At 43.1% G+C, this 14,150-nt stretch overlaps 1 protein-coding gene across 4 annotated transcripts in view; it reads left to right on the plus strand.

Annotated features, from left to right (window-relative positions):
* The first annotated feature begins 13,135 nt into the window (after positions 1–13,135).
* The window catches only part of LOC137875117 (complexin-1-like), a 51,856-nt gene continuing 50,841 nt past the window's right edge, over positions 13,136–14,150 (plus strand). Inside the window, exon 1 of one of the 4 annotated variants that reach the window (XM_068714095.1) lies at positions 13,136–13,545. The gene's annotated coding sequence lies outside the window, so the exon portion shown is untranslated. The other 3 variants (XM_068714099.1, XM_068714097.1, XM_068714096.1) reach the window with 3 other exon arrangements.

A 14,150-nucleotide genomic window follows, 5' to 3' on the forward strand; every position in this document is an offset into this window, starting at 1 on the left:
TTATTTTACTCTCCAGGAATTCAGATTAAGGCCAAACAACTGCAATAGCAAAGAAAAAGGCCGTCGAATGCTGTTTAAATATAAATAAATATAACCAAAAGAGGGCTCTTGAAGTAAGAGCACCAATAGCTTAGTCCTTAGTCCGAGTGCTGTTAGACACCTTGAACTCTACATGTGAGAAATCAGTTTTCAATTTACACCTGATTCTTCCCCAGACTACCAATTCTCAGATCTAGACCTTCAATTGCGTTACCACCACCACCAGCAGCAGCAGGCTTAACACAGATCAAGTCTCACACCTAACAAATTGGCGAGCTCTCAGGTACCCTGATTGACAATCTGGTCAGCTATTTAGCAGACTGGCTCCTGGAGTTGGCTGTCGGATCGGTCAGGCTCCGTAGGATCAGACCAGGAAGTGAAATGGTCCTCTAAAATCCAATCAAAAGAGGGGGAACCGCCCCTCCTATTCAGCATGCACAGGAACCAGGGTACCGTACCACAATTTAATAATGTACTGCTGCCTTCATCAACCTCTATGATTGGCCACAAAAGAGCTTAATTAATATTTCTTCATTTCAGAAATGTTACAGTGGATATACTTCAATGGGAAGTGATTACTGAAAATGTAATTTGTCTTTTTATTACATTTGCAGTGATTGCACGAGAAGCACAAGGTGAAAAACATATTGGCGTGCGAATTAATAGTACAAGCTGAAAAGTAGGCCATACGCCATGAGTATCTGTGGTTGTGATATGCAATGGGTTCATGTTGTCTACCTAAACCTCAGGATGAGAAGAAGAAATGCAGTTCTTCATCCATGTTCTGTGTTTTTTTCGTCACACCGCTGCTTACTTTTCAGGCTTGACATAATTTGGTTAAAGCGATGTGCCCATTGACTGTCTGCACATTGTGTTTCTGGAACAGTCTTCCTGTTTTGTGTCGAGCAGACGCTCCGGCCTCGATGTCTTGCGCCGTGAGACGGTTTCTGACGAATGCAGCGAGGAAGAAAGCAGAGCCAGAGTGCAGGAAATGATCGGCGAGTGCTGCACTCTTCATCAGATGCCTGCACTCCAAATGTCAAGCTTGCGGGTGTTAATGTATTCTTACACCTTTGGAACGTAATGCACTGTCCACGTCTGTTATGTTCTACTTACTTTGGATCCAACATGTGTATTCTAGTCTTGGAAAAAGCATTACTTCACTTAATTGGTGATCTATTAATTAAGAGTTGCAAATGGTATTGACGTGTTTTTTTCTGTATTTTAAGGATGCATCCAAGCAGCAACTGAAGACGACGGCTTAGAGCGAATAACAACTCGACATGTTGGAAAGCTGCTGATGACCTTTAACAACTTTTCTCTCCAACTTTAGTTATTGAGTTTAGAAATTTCTCTCAAACTTGATATATTGATTTTAGCAATTAAACACTTTCTATTGCACACCTGTGGCCCACACAGGTTTCCTGAAAGGCCAAACAAGCTGCTGTTAAATATTAATCATTTCTATTAATGCAATACGAGGGCATAGCGTGCAAACACAGGCAAACCTCCGCTGTGTTGCAGATTGATTATTTTAATTAAACTGGCTTGGGAACAAAGACGCCTCAATGCATCATGGGTAACTGGTCGTTTGTTATCCGAGGTGAAGGCTTCTCGAGGCGTTGGGTGTATGGAAATCTCTTTGTAACTGCTGCAGCTGAGAGCGAGCCTTTACACAAGCTGTGTCCGTTAGGCGTCTGAAAGGTTTGACATGATGTGTGTTAATCATTTCTGTTCCTCTGAAAGCACATTTTAAATTCCTCAAAAGTTTATGTGACGTTTGCTAGTTTGGCCTTTTTTTTTTTTTTCTCCATGCATGCCAGGACTATTTCTGTCCTCTTCTGGGAATCAGCCGAAATAAGTCAGCCCCGATCAAACGTTTTGCCTTCGCCCTCAGTGGCTCCGTGTCCTGCTGAGATCGACTGCAGTGCAGCGACGGGCCTTTTTTGGTTTCACACTGGCATGCGTGAGGAGTGGAGGAAGTTTTGCTGCAATCAAGAAGTTAAAAAACCCTCCTCAGAGTTCTGATCCAAGGTCTGATTGCCTTTTATCCTTTGTGCTGCTATAATCTGCAGCCAAGCTTTCAGGAAAAGCCACCAGGTGAGAACTTGTTCCCGGCAGCTTCTCAGACTTGTAAAAGCTAGAGAGACGGAACAAATGGCGCTGAAGCATTTGGGATATAATGGGACCTACAGTACATGTGCTCTCATGATTGCACAGAATTGTGAGTGAAACAGCAACACAACCCTTTTGCTGTATACAACTTGTACTGTGGGTAAAATTAAAGATATGATGTGCATTATAGGAAAAATTAATACTTTTTTATTCAAATTACAACAATTCATGTTTGCATTTAAGCAACATAATCGTGAAACCTGGAAGTAAAAAGGGTGACAAACCGAAAAACACTTGACTTTCACCCAGGAGAGCCCTGTTTGTGTCCCGTGTTTAACCAAAAGTCAAAGTTGATTTATTTGTTGCGTAATTTCAGTACTTAAGTAACATCACTTCCATAATTATTTTACCCGAAACTATACGATCTTTGACTTAACCAAGTTGTTTTGTTGCCTAAACTTAACCAAGTTGTTTCCTGTGAAGGTGGAAGTTTATTTTGAAAGGACTGTAACGAGCGGAAATAGACGCGTGTTGCTGGACAGAAAAACATTGTATGAGGATATGTTACACCAATGTTTCAGCTACATTTATTCATGCATCTTTTCAAAATATTTGGCTCCAGGAACTTGGTGATGTAGTGACCGTACGCAGAGGGCTAGTTGGTGAACTACTGTTGCTGGGGGAGCTAACTTGCTAGCTAGCTCAAGAGGTCATCTCTGTCAAACTAGAGTGGTAGATAACATTTAGTGACCATCGTGGAGGAGGTACACATGTAAATCACTAAGCTTTCTAACATTCCTCCACTGTGAGAATCTTCTGCAGAACTTTTGTTAAGATGTCATTTCTCCAAGCAACAGACTAGTCAGATAAGTCTGAGACAACGTAGCTGCACTGCTTCATCATGTGCAGCTGTTTACTTTTGTTCTCTCTGTTCTCCTGTGCCTGTCTGAGTTTAACTCGGTCCCTGAAGTGTTTCCCTTCAGAAGATGAGATGTCTGATCCACCGCGACGCGGCAACAGCGTCCTATTGAACTCAGAGTGAACCCAGAAATCTTCCACAGCATCTGAGATATGAGAAGAAACCCTCTGAGCAGCGCGATGTTAATACTGTGGCATTTTAACAGCGTCGGATATTTTAATGATCGGATGGAGAGATTGTTCGTTCATTAATTAGTTGTTCATTTGCACTTTTACAGTGAGTGCAAAAGCAAAGTTAACGCCAGTAAAGCGAATGGATTTTGGAGATGAGAGAAGATGGTCAAGAGTTTATAAAAATAATATAAATTCAACCTCTTTCTGTTATTTTGAGAATAACCGTGTCGGTTAATTGGCCCAGCTCCATGTCACGCTGCTCAGGACTTTGTTAGCGCTTCATTTTTAGGATTTGTTACCTTTGTTTTGTGTCATTCAGTCTTATTTAGTTCTTCTTCATGTCATTTTTAGTCTTTTCTGTTTTTATTTTGATACTCCCCTTTTTTTTTGTTTTAGACAATTTCACTTCCTGCCTTTGTGTGTTTTCCCGCCTGTGTTATTGTGTGCCCCGCCCTGATTGATTTGACCTGTCACTCATTAGAGCTTCCTAAACAAAAAAGACTTTTCCAATCCAAGCTGAAATAGTTTGTAGTTCTTACTGTCTCACTGTCACGTGAACTGATGGCGCTCATTGCAGGAAGAACTACAGATTTTGAAGCTGCAAACTCAGCTTTCTGGGTCAATATTTTTGAGCGTCTTAAGGCTCATTGATTAGTTCGTCGTCCCATACATGAGCTATTATGTATTTTTCTCTCCTTCTTAGTTCCTCTTTTAGTGAACTTCCTCAGAAACTAAGACGCAACATCTAATTAAAAATATGTTTGGAATATACCATCATAGCGTAACACTCCAGATCCATCAGGTGAGAAAACTCATGGACTATTTTTGCTGTAATCGACTTGAAGTTGCTGCAGTCTGTCTCCGCTGAAGTTTTCTTTTATTACTTCCTGTCAATAAGTAATTGACAGGAAGTCCCCCCAACAACAACAACAACAACAACAACAACAACAACAGGAGGAACGAGGAAGCGAACCGCAGTAATAAGTGGACGACCTGCTCTACGTCCGGAGCATCTTGGACTATTCTCAGCCACGGCTGGACGGATTGATAATTAAGAGCACTGTGAAATTATATCCACAAGCTTCACTTCCCACCACATGCTGTGGAAACTCCCTGCAGAAAAGATTATTCTCATGCAGCCCACAATAGCTAATAACTCGCCGCCGCTCCAACAAAAGGACCTTTTTCAAAGACTCCCACCAGAGCATTTGATTTGACCAAAAACCCTCTCTTTCACATCAAGACAAGGAGCCAATAAACTTCACACCTGCGCCACACCCCACGCTCAACACTCGAGGAAGAAGAATCGGTTGTTTAAGAAATGAGGGTTACCGGGGAAGAGGAGAGGACGAGAGTGAGTCTCTCAGTGGTCCATAAAGATATCCCTATTATCATTTTGTGTTGGGTCACAGCGGATCTCAAGAAAATTTGTCAAATGGAGCAAACTGGCTTTAAATAACACTCTCTTTGTAGCAGAAATGAGAGAGATACTTTTCCATTAATAAAGAGGGTGGAGAGGGAGAACTAGAAAGTGTTTGTTTTTGTTAAATCCTCTCAACAGCACAGTGGAAACGTCTCTCTAATGGTGGAGAGATGTGATTATAGTGGTGTGCACAGGGGTTTGATGGGGACAGACTACTGTGACATTGTCCCTCTGAGTGTCCAAGTGCCCATTCTGATCTAAAACCCCAGACTTTCAGGGTTTAGTCATTACAAAATCACGCTGTGCAGCCAGAACTGTTCAAAGCTTATAGACGTCCCAAAGTTTCCGATCATACCAAACATGGTGAATGTGGGGGAATTGTGTGTATAAATGTAACAGATATTCCAATTTGAATCAGTGGTGAAGCCATGAGTAATATGAAGCACTGGTTTTGAGTATTTTACTCAATGTAAACATCACACAGCTTTGGAAGAAGATGAGGAAGATATTTTACTGTAATTGTGGAATAAGAAGACTTTTCTGACCTTAAAGGTCCCTTCTTTGTCCTCAAATACGATTTTAAGGACCTAGTGAACCCAAAATACAGTCCAAAGTCTTACCCTCCAAGAGGTGTGTGTGCCATACTGTGTCTAAAACATTATTTCAGGAATGAAAGCTCCAGAAGAAGCTTGTAAATAACACTTGAGTTAATATAACTCTGTCAAACTATTCACATTGAGGTCAAAAAGAAACTCATTTTTGTCTCGATTCATTCTGATTTCCTAAACTTTTCAGATGTTCTCTTTTTCTCGTTGCATCTCTTGAGACAGCCTGATCTCTCAAGAATATGATCCCATGCTATGAAAATGTGTTGTCAGTTACATTTCCAGGGAAATGTATTTTCTCCTTGTTTACGCTTGTTTTTGATGTATTACGAATACGTTTCAATCAAAGTCCGTGTTAGTCCACGTACAGAGGGGGTCAGGGTGGTGGATCGGTCAACACAGGACTTTCATCCAGGAGACCACTGTGTGTTTCCTTTGTGATATTTTACAAAGTAAACATATTTTGATTTGCATCCATCACTTAAATAATGTGACAAGCACTTATTTTAAGAAAAAACAATGTTGCACCAAACCTAACCTAGTTTTCATGCAGTTTTGTTTTGTTTAAATTTACGTTAACCACGTGTTCAAAACTGCGACCTAATCGGGGAAAAAATACATAAAAAAAGACATCAAAAATACATTAAAAAATATATCAAAAATACATCAAAAAATATATCAAAAATACATCAAAAAATGATGAATGTTTGAAAGACTAAGTGTAATTATCAGGGTCATCAGTGAAGTGGAAAATGATAATTCATCGTCCATGATCACTGTTTAAAATACAGCAGGGTAAACATGCCGTTCATCATATTCTATAAACGTCGCCTTTGGTAAAATGATTTTGCATGAAGAGATAGAATCGTCTGCTCATGAAGTACTTTTGAAGAACGTTGCATGTCAGTCGTCATGTGAATACACTCTGATTCCTGCCGATGATGCTTCCTCTGATTTCATCCGACTCTTTCCCCGCGTGTCACGATGCATCAGCACACCTGTCGCTCATTCACATGTGACTTAAACAACGCTCCCCAGCGCCGAACCCATTCACCATCATCACCGCGGTTCATTCCAGCAGCCCGTTCCCTTCCACCGAACATCATCACACGTGATTCATGCATGGCCGGAAAAGAAGATGGAGGTTAATGGAAAAAAAATGAACAGATAGAGTATATTACGGAGATCATCCTCTACGTATCGGTCCTCATTTGATTGTACAATTAATGATAATTGCGACCAATGTGCAACACTGTGCTCCCTTTTTTTGACCCATAAATAATGAAGGCCGACACCAGAGAGAGAAAGTGGATTTGTGAACGCTGAACGTGGCGGATGAAGTGCAGCTGACAGAAGAAGGTGCTTTCTGTGTCACCAGGCTTCTTTTTTTTGCTCCAGCTGACAAATCTGCCCTCAGAAGAGGTTCAGTTCAGGAAGCATTTGTTTAGCAAGTGTAACGTGGAGGAGGAGTTTAGAAGAACAAAACGTGACAGGATGCTACACACAAAAGTGCAGTTCAGAAAAAACCACGAAGAAAAAGAACAGAAAGATGCTCGGCACACAGAACCAGCCTGATGGAGAATCAGGTGCCGATGATGTGAGGCATCTTTAAAGGGATGCATGCGGAGTGTCTGGGCTCTACACACACATATGTTAACAACTTCCCTTTCCTGTTCGTACTCATCAACGTGATTACCAATCCTCTTCTGTCCTGTATTAATCTCCTGCTTCACTGTATCTATTTAAACACAATTCAAGTTAGAAATTTCAATCAAATGTTAATTCATCAAATAAAATTGATACTGTGCACATATTGAGGTATTTGCTCAGCAACAAATCATCAACACCGGACTTGATTTGAGTGTGACTCTTCAACTGTGATTGGCTGATTAGACGCTCTGGTTCCTGTTCGTTGGCAAAATCCTCAGCGTTGCTTACTGCCACTCACAGCGTTTCTAGCGATGCGTTTCAGCTCTCGGCATCAAACCAAATCACATTTGGTGCGCCCACGTGATTCCACCACACAGCCTCACCTGACAAGGCCTAATCAACGGGAACAACTGGAAACACCTGTGTGGGTGTGCAGGGCCTCGAAAATGATGAATCGCAAAACTTTAGTTGTTGTTGTTCTGGTGTTCAACTTATATTCTTACTTATATAAGCAACTGCAAAGCAAAAAGAGCGATAGCTGATTCAATTACACTGTGAAAATGTCAAAAGTCCTCCCTGCTTGTACAAAAGTATTTTAGTGTGTTGTAAGACATACGAGAGCTTTCTCCAACATATAGTAAATATACATGTATCAGACACCAAAATGATGTGATGGTCTGTGACGAAATGCTCAGAGCTGGATTTAGACTGCAGCTGCTGCAATCAGAAAGAATTCCACGATACCCATTGAAAGGCCTCTCTCACATTTACACACTACGTCACTTGTTGAGAGCCTATCCCTGCATTTACATTGCATTCTGGACAGACTACTTGGCGTACAAATGAACGCGCAAAAAGCAAAAAAAGCCGTTCTTTTTGCACCCAAAATGACTTTACAAATTGTTGTGTCATTCCTACGGCAAATTTACCAGAAAAGTACCCCCCCCCCACCCCCCCAGCTCCGTAATTATCTATCCTAATATGCAACGGTAGGTTAGCTCCTCAAAATGAATTGGATTGTTTTCTAAGAACGGGGTTGCCTGTTTCTCAACGAGTCCTTTGGGGGGCTTATTATGGCCCAGTTGAACAATTTGGTTTTATTATGAAAAGACATCCAAAACTCAGAGGCAGAACTTAATGGTGAGAAATGTAATAATGCAAGTTCGGCCGCTGTGAACGAATTTTAAAAAAGCAACAACGCCAAAGGGACTGACATAGCAATAAGTATCTCTGGTAAAGGTTCTGTAAATTGACTATTTGCTTCGGTGGCAGATTGTGTAACTGGCCGCTCCGTGTAATTGGTGAGTTTGATTTTCTATACTTTTTCCATTTGTTGACGTGTGCGCAGTTCAGACAAAACCTGTTCCCGCAGTCACATTATGGGGACTCACCACCTATCTGTGGATTAGCATTAGGTCCCCACAAGGTTATATCCATCTGAATTACCCTCTGGGGAAATGTTTGGAGCTGAGCACAGATCAGCAGCCCACACAGGGGAATACATGCAGTACGTCAATGGCTTCTTGCAATCTTCCCAGGTTGATATAGAGACCACCTCGCCACTTAAACGCACGGAGCAGCAAGTGCAGGTCAGTGGGGATCCTCAGATGTTGGTGGCATTACTGTTCCTCCTGCGTACCACCAACTACTGTGTGTGTGTGTGTGTGTGTGTGTGTGTGTGTGTGTGTGTGTGTGTGTGTGTGTGTGTGTGTGTGTGTGTGTGTGTGAGTGAAAGCAAGACACCGTGAGAGAGAGAGAAAGGAGAATAGAGTACATTAGAGTGGGCCTGAGCTGAATTAACAAGACATCAGGGGAGTGTGTGTGAGAGAGAGGGGAGTGCACGATGCTCGGTCCTCACAACAAGAGTGCGCCCAGGAGGAAGTGAGGTTCACGTTGTGTCGCTCCTTATAACCAGCAGAGTTGCCAGGGATATTGCTTCAAGTTAGGTTTAGGACAAAAGTTGGATTTTGGAATACAAGTTAGATTTATAGTCTGTACATTTGAAAGGTGTCTAATATATAAGGTTTGCTGTTTCATTCCTTCATGGACTAGAATTCAAATTTCTACTTCCAGACAAACCGGTGTGTTTTTTAATAGTACACCACTCCATGTGTAGGATATGCTGCATAAACTATATGAAACCTTTGACACCCAACATGACATTGTGACCTCAAAGGTGTATTTAGAGAGAGGCATGCTAGCTGTAATAAAGAAAAACAAAACTCACTGATGACTGATTTAATGTGGATTGTACTGTTAAACATTCTCTTTTGCAGGTGGACTAAAATGAAGACAGACAGGTCCACGTTTTCAAGTTTCCCATAAATAAAGTAGTATATATCGAGCGGCCGTTATTCTACAAAAAGCAAGAAAGTCCATAAAGGGTTGGTGGGTCAAACAAACGTAGGACTTTCACCCAGGAGACCGCTGTTCATGTCCTGTGAGAAAACAAAAGTCAGTGTCGACTTTACGCTCGTTGCATAACATGTCTTAAAAAATGAAGGCAGATGTTGCTTATTAACGTTGTAACAGTTGTTAAGTTGTCACACTAAGAATGCACCAGTCTGTTCCTAACAATCACTTTCAGCCTCACTTGGCTACACACACTAACTTCATTGGTGATCAGCAACACAAGCGTGACTCTGACACATCTTCTATGCACATTTACAGCAGTGATTGCTCAATAATATTGAATCAGAAGACATAATGGAAATCAAACAAAGTCCCATTGGTAATGCAATACTGCAGAACAGAAAAATCACTTAGTGTGAGTTACTATTGACCTCAGCTCCTGATCAATAGTCATTTCTGAGGCTGATGGGGAGCACACATGTCCTCTGCTTTGGCCTTTAGCCGCCCTGGGAGGACGACCTGCAGCAACGTGCTGTACGGTAGTTTGACAGTTGAAGCTACTAGCGATGAACGGAGAGCAGCTACAGAATCATGCACGCATTCAAGTTATTTGTACGAGCGTTCATACAGAAGCCAAGAAGCCAAGAAGCGCAGCGCTGGCGTTCTATTTTCTTCATGCTGTTTCATTATCTCGAGAAAACAAAAGGCCGTTTCTTCTCGTTACTTATAAAGTTTATCAGAGATCAGCAGTGCAATGCCAGCATCCATAGATGACTCATCAAGCCGCCACTCTAATCTGTGACGCTAAAGTTGTGGTGCACCCATATACTGACATTTAATATAATATGTTAACATAATAAATGAATTCAATCCGCACAGATTGAGCTCAACAGACTGTAAAGAAGTGTGTGTGCATACAAAACTGTATTTAAGATGCTATATACAGTGTGTGGAGCTGACAGCTAGCGCTGAACTTGTATCAAACAGATTGCTCATAAATAGTAACTTCTGTGTTTTTCGACCTGAACCCTATTTTCCCATGTTTTTTCTGGCGGCCATCAAATTCAAAGACCTCTTCCACGTTGGTGAAATCAGCTAAATATTCTGCCATGACGAGATTTCAGAATGACACTTCTCCTTGAGTGCAACTCTTTCCATAATGTCAGACACTTAATAACTATCGGAGCCCGTCGGTGGCAAAAACAAGCACTTTTAGTGGACGTAAATGACAGTGCCAGCTTTCCCTAACAGATTACATTACAGCCGCGAGCGTCCGCCGTCCACAGCGCTCTCGCTCAATACTGGACCAATTTCAGAAATTGTTGCCTTTATTAGTCGGTTAGACGCAAAAATACGAAAATAGGGTCCAGATTGATAATTGGCACTTCACCTCCTTACAACTGAAGCGATGAATTAAATACATTTGTGACTGAGATCTGATGTGCAGCAATTTCTCTGCAGTCCTGCTGTTTCATGAGAATAAGACTTAAGTATAAAAATCGTGTCCAGCGCTGCTTCAAACTGAAAAGCATGGAACACAATAGCTTTTGTTGCATCATTCAATACTGGCAGGGATTTCAGTGAACTCATCTTCATGTAAAAATGCTTGAATCAAGTTAACTTTATCTCCGCCCGAGCCACGGTATTTGGTAAAATACCTTGGTGGGGAAATTGAGGAAGCCTAAATACCTGAGCTTGGCACGCCGTTCAACCGTGTTGTTGCCGATATTCCTTCAAATGAAGTGAACGGCTGAGATAAAACGAGAGCGGGGATTCAGAGTCTCTACATGCGGCCTAATTCCAGGAAACATGTCAAGTCCTTGTTCCGCAGCTGAATAGTGAAGGGCCTCAAAGTTGGCACGGTTTTTACACAGAAATCATGCAAACCAAAGAACATCAGTGAATCCTGAATGGGGGGGGGGGGGGCTAAATGAGACACAGCTCGAAGGGTGTAGGGTGTGACATTCTGGCACACCAGCTTTGCATACATTTGCAGAACACATCATCCATCAGGGTAAAGTCAAATTCTGTAATATGTTTGGTGTCGCTGAAAAGATCAGCAGGTTAAACCTCCCCGCTAGCAAGATTGAGATGAGAGAAGACGTTATGAGCTGGGAACAAAAAGGGCTCGAACGGCATCATGGACTAAAACCAGCTCAACCTCATATCATGTCCGCTGGGGTTCAAGCTCACCGGCTGGAGCGACAGCATCCCGAATGTATCCCTCTGCATGTGCAAGTTGACCGTTTGTTTCCAGTCATTGTATTGAACTGTGATGTGTCTTCTAACTGGAAGTGAAACAGGATGATACAGAATATATATGTACAATATGTGACATAAGTGAATCTGTCTCTGGAGCTGGATTGAAGAGTGCAGGAGGACATTTGAGGGCGCTGAGGCCATAGAATCAGAATACTAGAACAGACATTGAACTCTTGTTGTTGTTTTTCTGACGACTACAAAAGAAAATGGCGATTGTTGTCAGTCGTTACGGTGACAACACACGTCAGTGTTTTGCATTTGGAATGAACTTGATCAGACGGAGCGCGTTTAGCAGGTGAAACGGCGTGACCCACCACACTGCCACGCTGCTGTCGGCTTAACATAAAGCATGAACTGTACGCTATAGAGTAGAGTTTAAATGAATGAAAACAACTTTTACAACTATTGTTTCCGTTCAGATCATGATAACTACGGTTAGTAAAGTCATATAGCTCCATTCAAAATAACCATAATGAGAAGGAATGCTCCGAATGAATGCATGTGACCTCGTCAGTGATTCAGACATTCAGAACGAACACAATGCTGCACAAGTCAGTGGAGACTCATTATTTACACATCAAGCTGGGTGACTGGAAAAACTCAATTCTACCCAATAAATACTCACATATAAATAGCCCAAAATCTAGTTGGTCAGAGAGGAAGTGACATACAGTATCAGTCACGTTGTTTACACATTGAATGAAGGCAACGCAATCAAAGCAACCATCACAACAACTTACTAGTCTGTTCAAAGTCCACTGGGAACGGTCCCATTGTTGTGTTCTCCTAAATCATAATCAGGTTTTAGTCAGGAAAATGTGAGTTTCAGGTAAGTGTCTCGTAAAACGCTGAATCCTATATTTCCTATAATGCAGCTCGGAAGACTCCCGTGTCAGCCAACATCCTTCAAACTCTTTAACAGGAGACCGCTAGGAAGTAGCCTACAGTCATGAATGAGGGTGAAGGGTCCAGTATAGCATGCGAGATTAGCCATGGACAGACAGAGAGATGCACTCATGCACGAACACAAACACACACATAATCCTCCCAGGTATAAGGAGGGGGGGGCTCTTTTCTAATTTTACCCCTGCCCCTCACACAATCTGTGCACACCACTGACATGCCCTGATGTCTACAAGAATATCTTAATGTAACGACTCAAATGTGATAAATAACATGTTGCTATAGGGAATTCCAGCGCGAGCTCTTTTACTACGCCATCATGGGGGGAACCCCAGAAAGGATTGGGTAGATGTTTTCACATCGCATCCATCGTCTCACGTTGCACAAGACAGTGCCGGCAAACAAAGGGGCATCCAGCTCACCACGTAGTTACCCGATCCCCATCTCCCGGTTCCCATTCCCAATCTCTCCCCGATGCAGAGACGAGGGGGGGGCGGGCTGTGAGGACGGAGCAGCCAGCCAGCGTCAGGGCTGAATAATTGATCTGTCTTTATCGGTCAGGAGGACGCTAGTGGGACGTTTTCTCTCTCTCTCTCTTTCTCTCTCTCTCTCTCTCTCTCTCTCTCTCTCTCTCTCTCTCTCTCTCTCTCTCTCCATGTGATTCAGGCTCTTTCCCATCACGGTGTGAACGGCAGCTGCTTCACTCTCACCAAACCACCACCACCCCCTCCTCCTCTACTCCTCCTCTTTCTCTGTGTGTGTGAGTGTAAGTGAGTGACTGTGTGTGTGTGTGTGTGTGTGTGTGTGTGTGTGTGTGTGTGTGTGTGTGTGCAGGAAGACGAGCGCGGCAGGCAGGAGGAGGCACCAAGGACGTCCCTTTTTTCTTCTTCTTCTTCTTCTTCTTCTTCTTTTTCTTCTTCTTCTTCCAGCCCCGGGAGCCGGAGATGCGAGGGACGTTGCAGTTAGATTAGCCTGTGCTGCTGTTGCTGTCTGCTGCGGGATAACTTCGCTGCAGCCCAAGCTCTCTGCTCTCCCCCGTTCGGTGTGTGCGCGTGAGAGAGAGTGTGTGAGGAGGATTTCAGCCAGTCACAGCCAGGGACGGAGGTAAATCGACGCTTGACGCGGCCGCTTCAGCAGCGATTTCAACGGGTTCGGGGGAGCTATCCACTCGCGGTGGTGCTGAAAAACCAGGCTCCGCTCGAAGACGAGGAAGCGCATGTGTATCTCTCGTTGTCAGGTCGAAACATATTTGAATGCACGTTCACCGCACACACGTAGATGCAAACATCGCTGCTTTATTAATTAACGCACGGTGCGAGCACCGTGTTTGATGCCGGAGCGGGATGGCTGTGTCCAATCTCCCTCCAATGGAGGATGCAAAGTTTTACCACATGATCAGGAACAAAAAAAACAAAAAAAACCCACACAGCGGTGGTTTAGTCCGGCGTCCACATGCATGACAACAGACCTGTCCTGGCCAAGCTGAGGACTCGCACCGTGCACTTTGTCAGAACTCGCTCGTCTGCTGTCGTGACACGTTCTCTCTTCAGCGCCCGGTAACCAAACACACAGCTGTCCGGGAAACAAGCGCCACATTTGGGAGGAAATGCTTGAGCTGTAGCCGCTGATTTTGGGGTTGCAGATTTACGGTGTTTTTTTTTTCTCTCTCCGTGTTTTCCGGCGTGTGTGTGTGTGTGTGTGTGTGTGTG

This window comes from Cebidichthys violaceus, unplaced genomic scaffold (genome assembly GCF_023349555.1).
Source record: "Cebidichthys violaceus isolate CVI_PGR_0920_01 unplaced genomic scaffold, fCebVio1.0.p SCAF_2, whole genome shotgun sequence".
NCBI lineage: Eukaryota > Metazoa > Chordata > Actinopteri > Perciformes > Stichaeidae > Cebidichthys > Cebidichthys violaceus.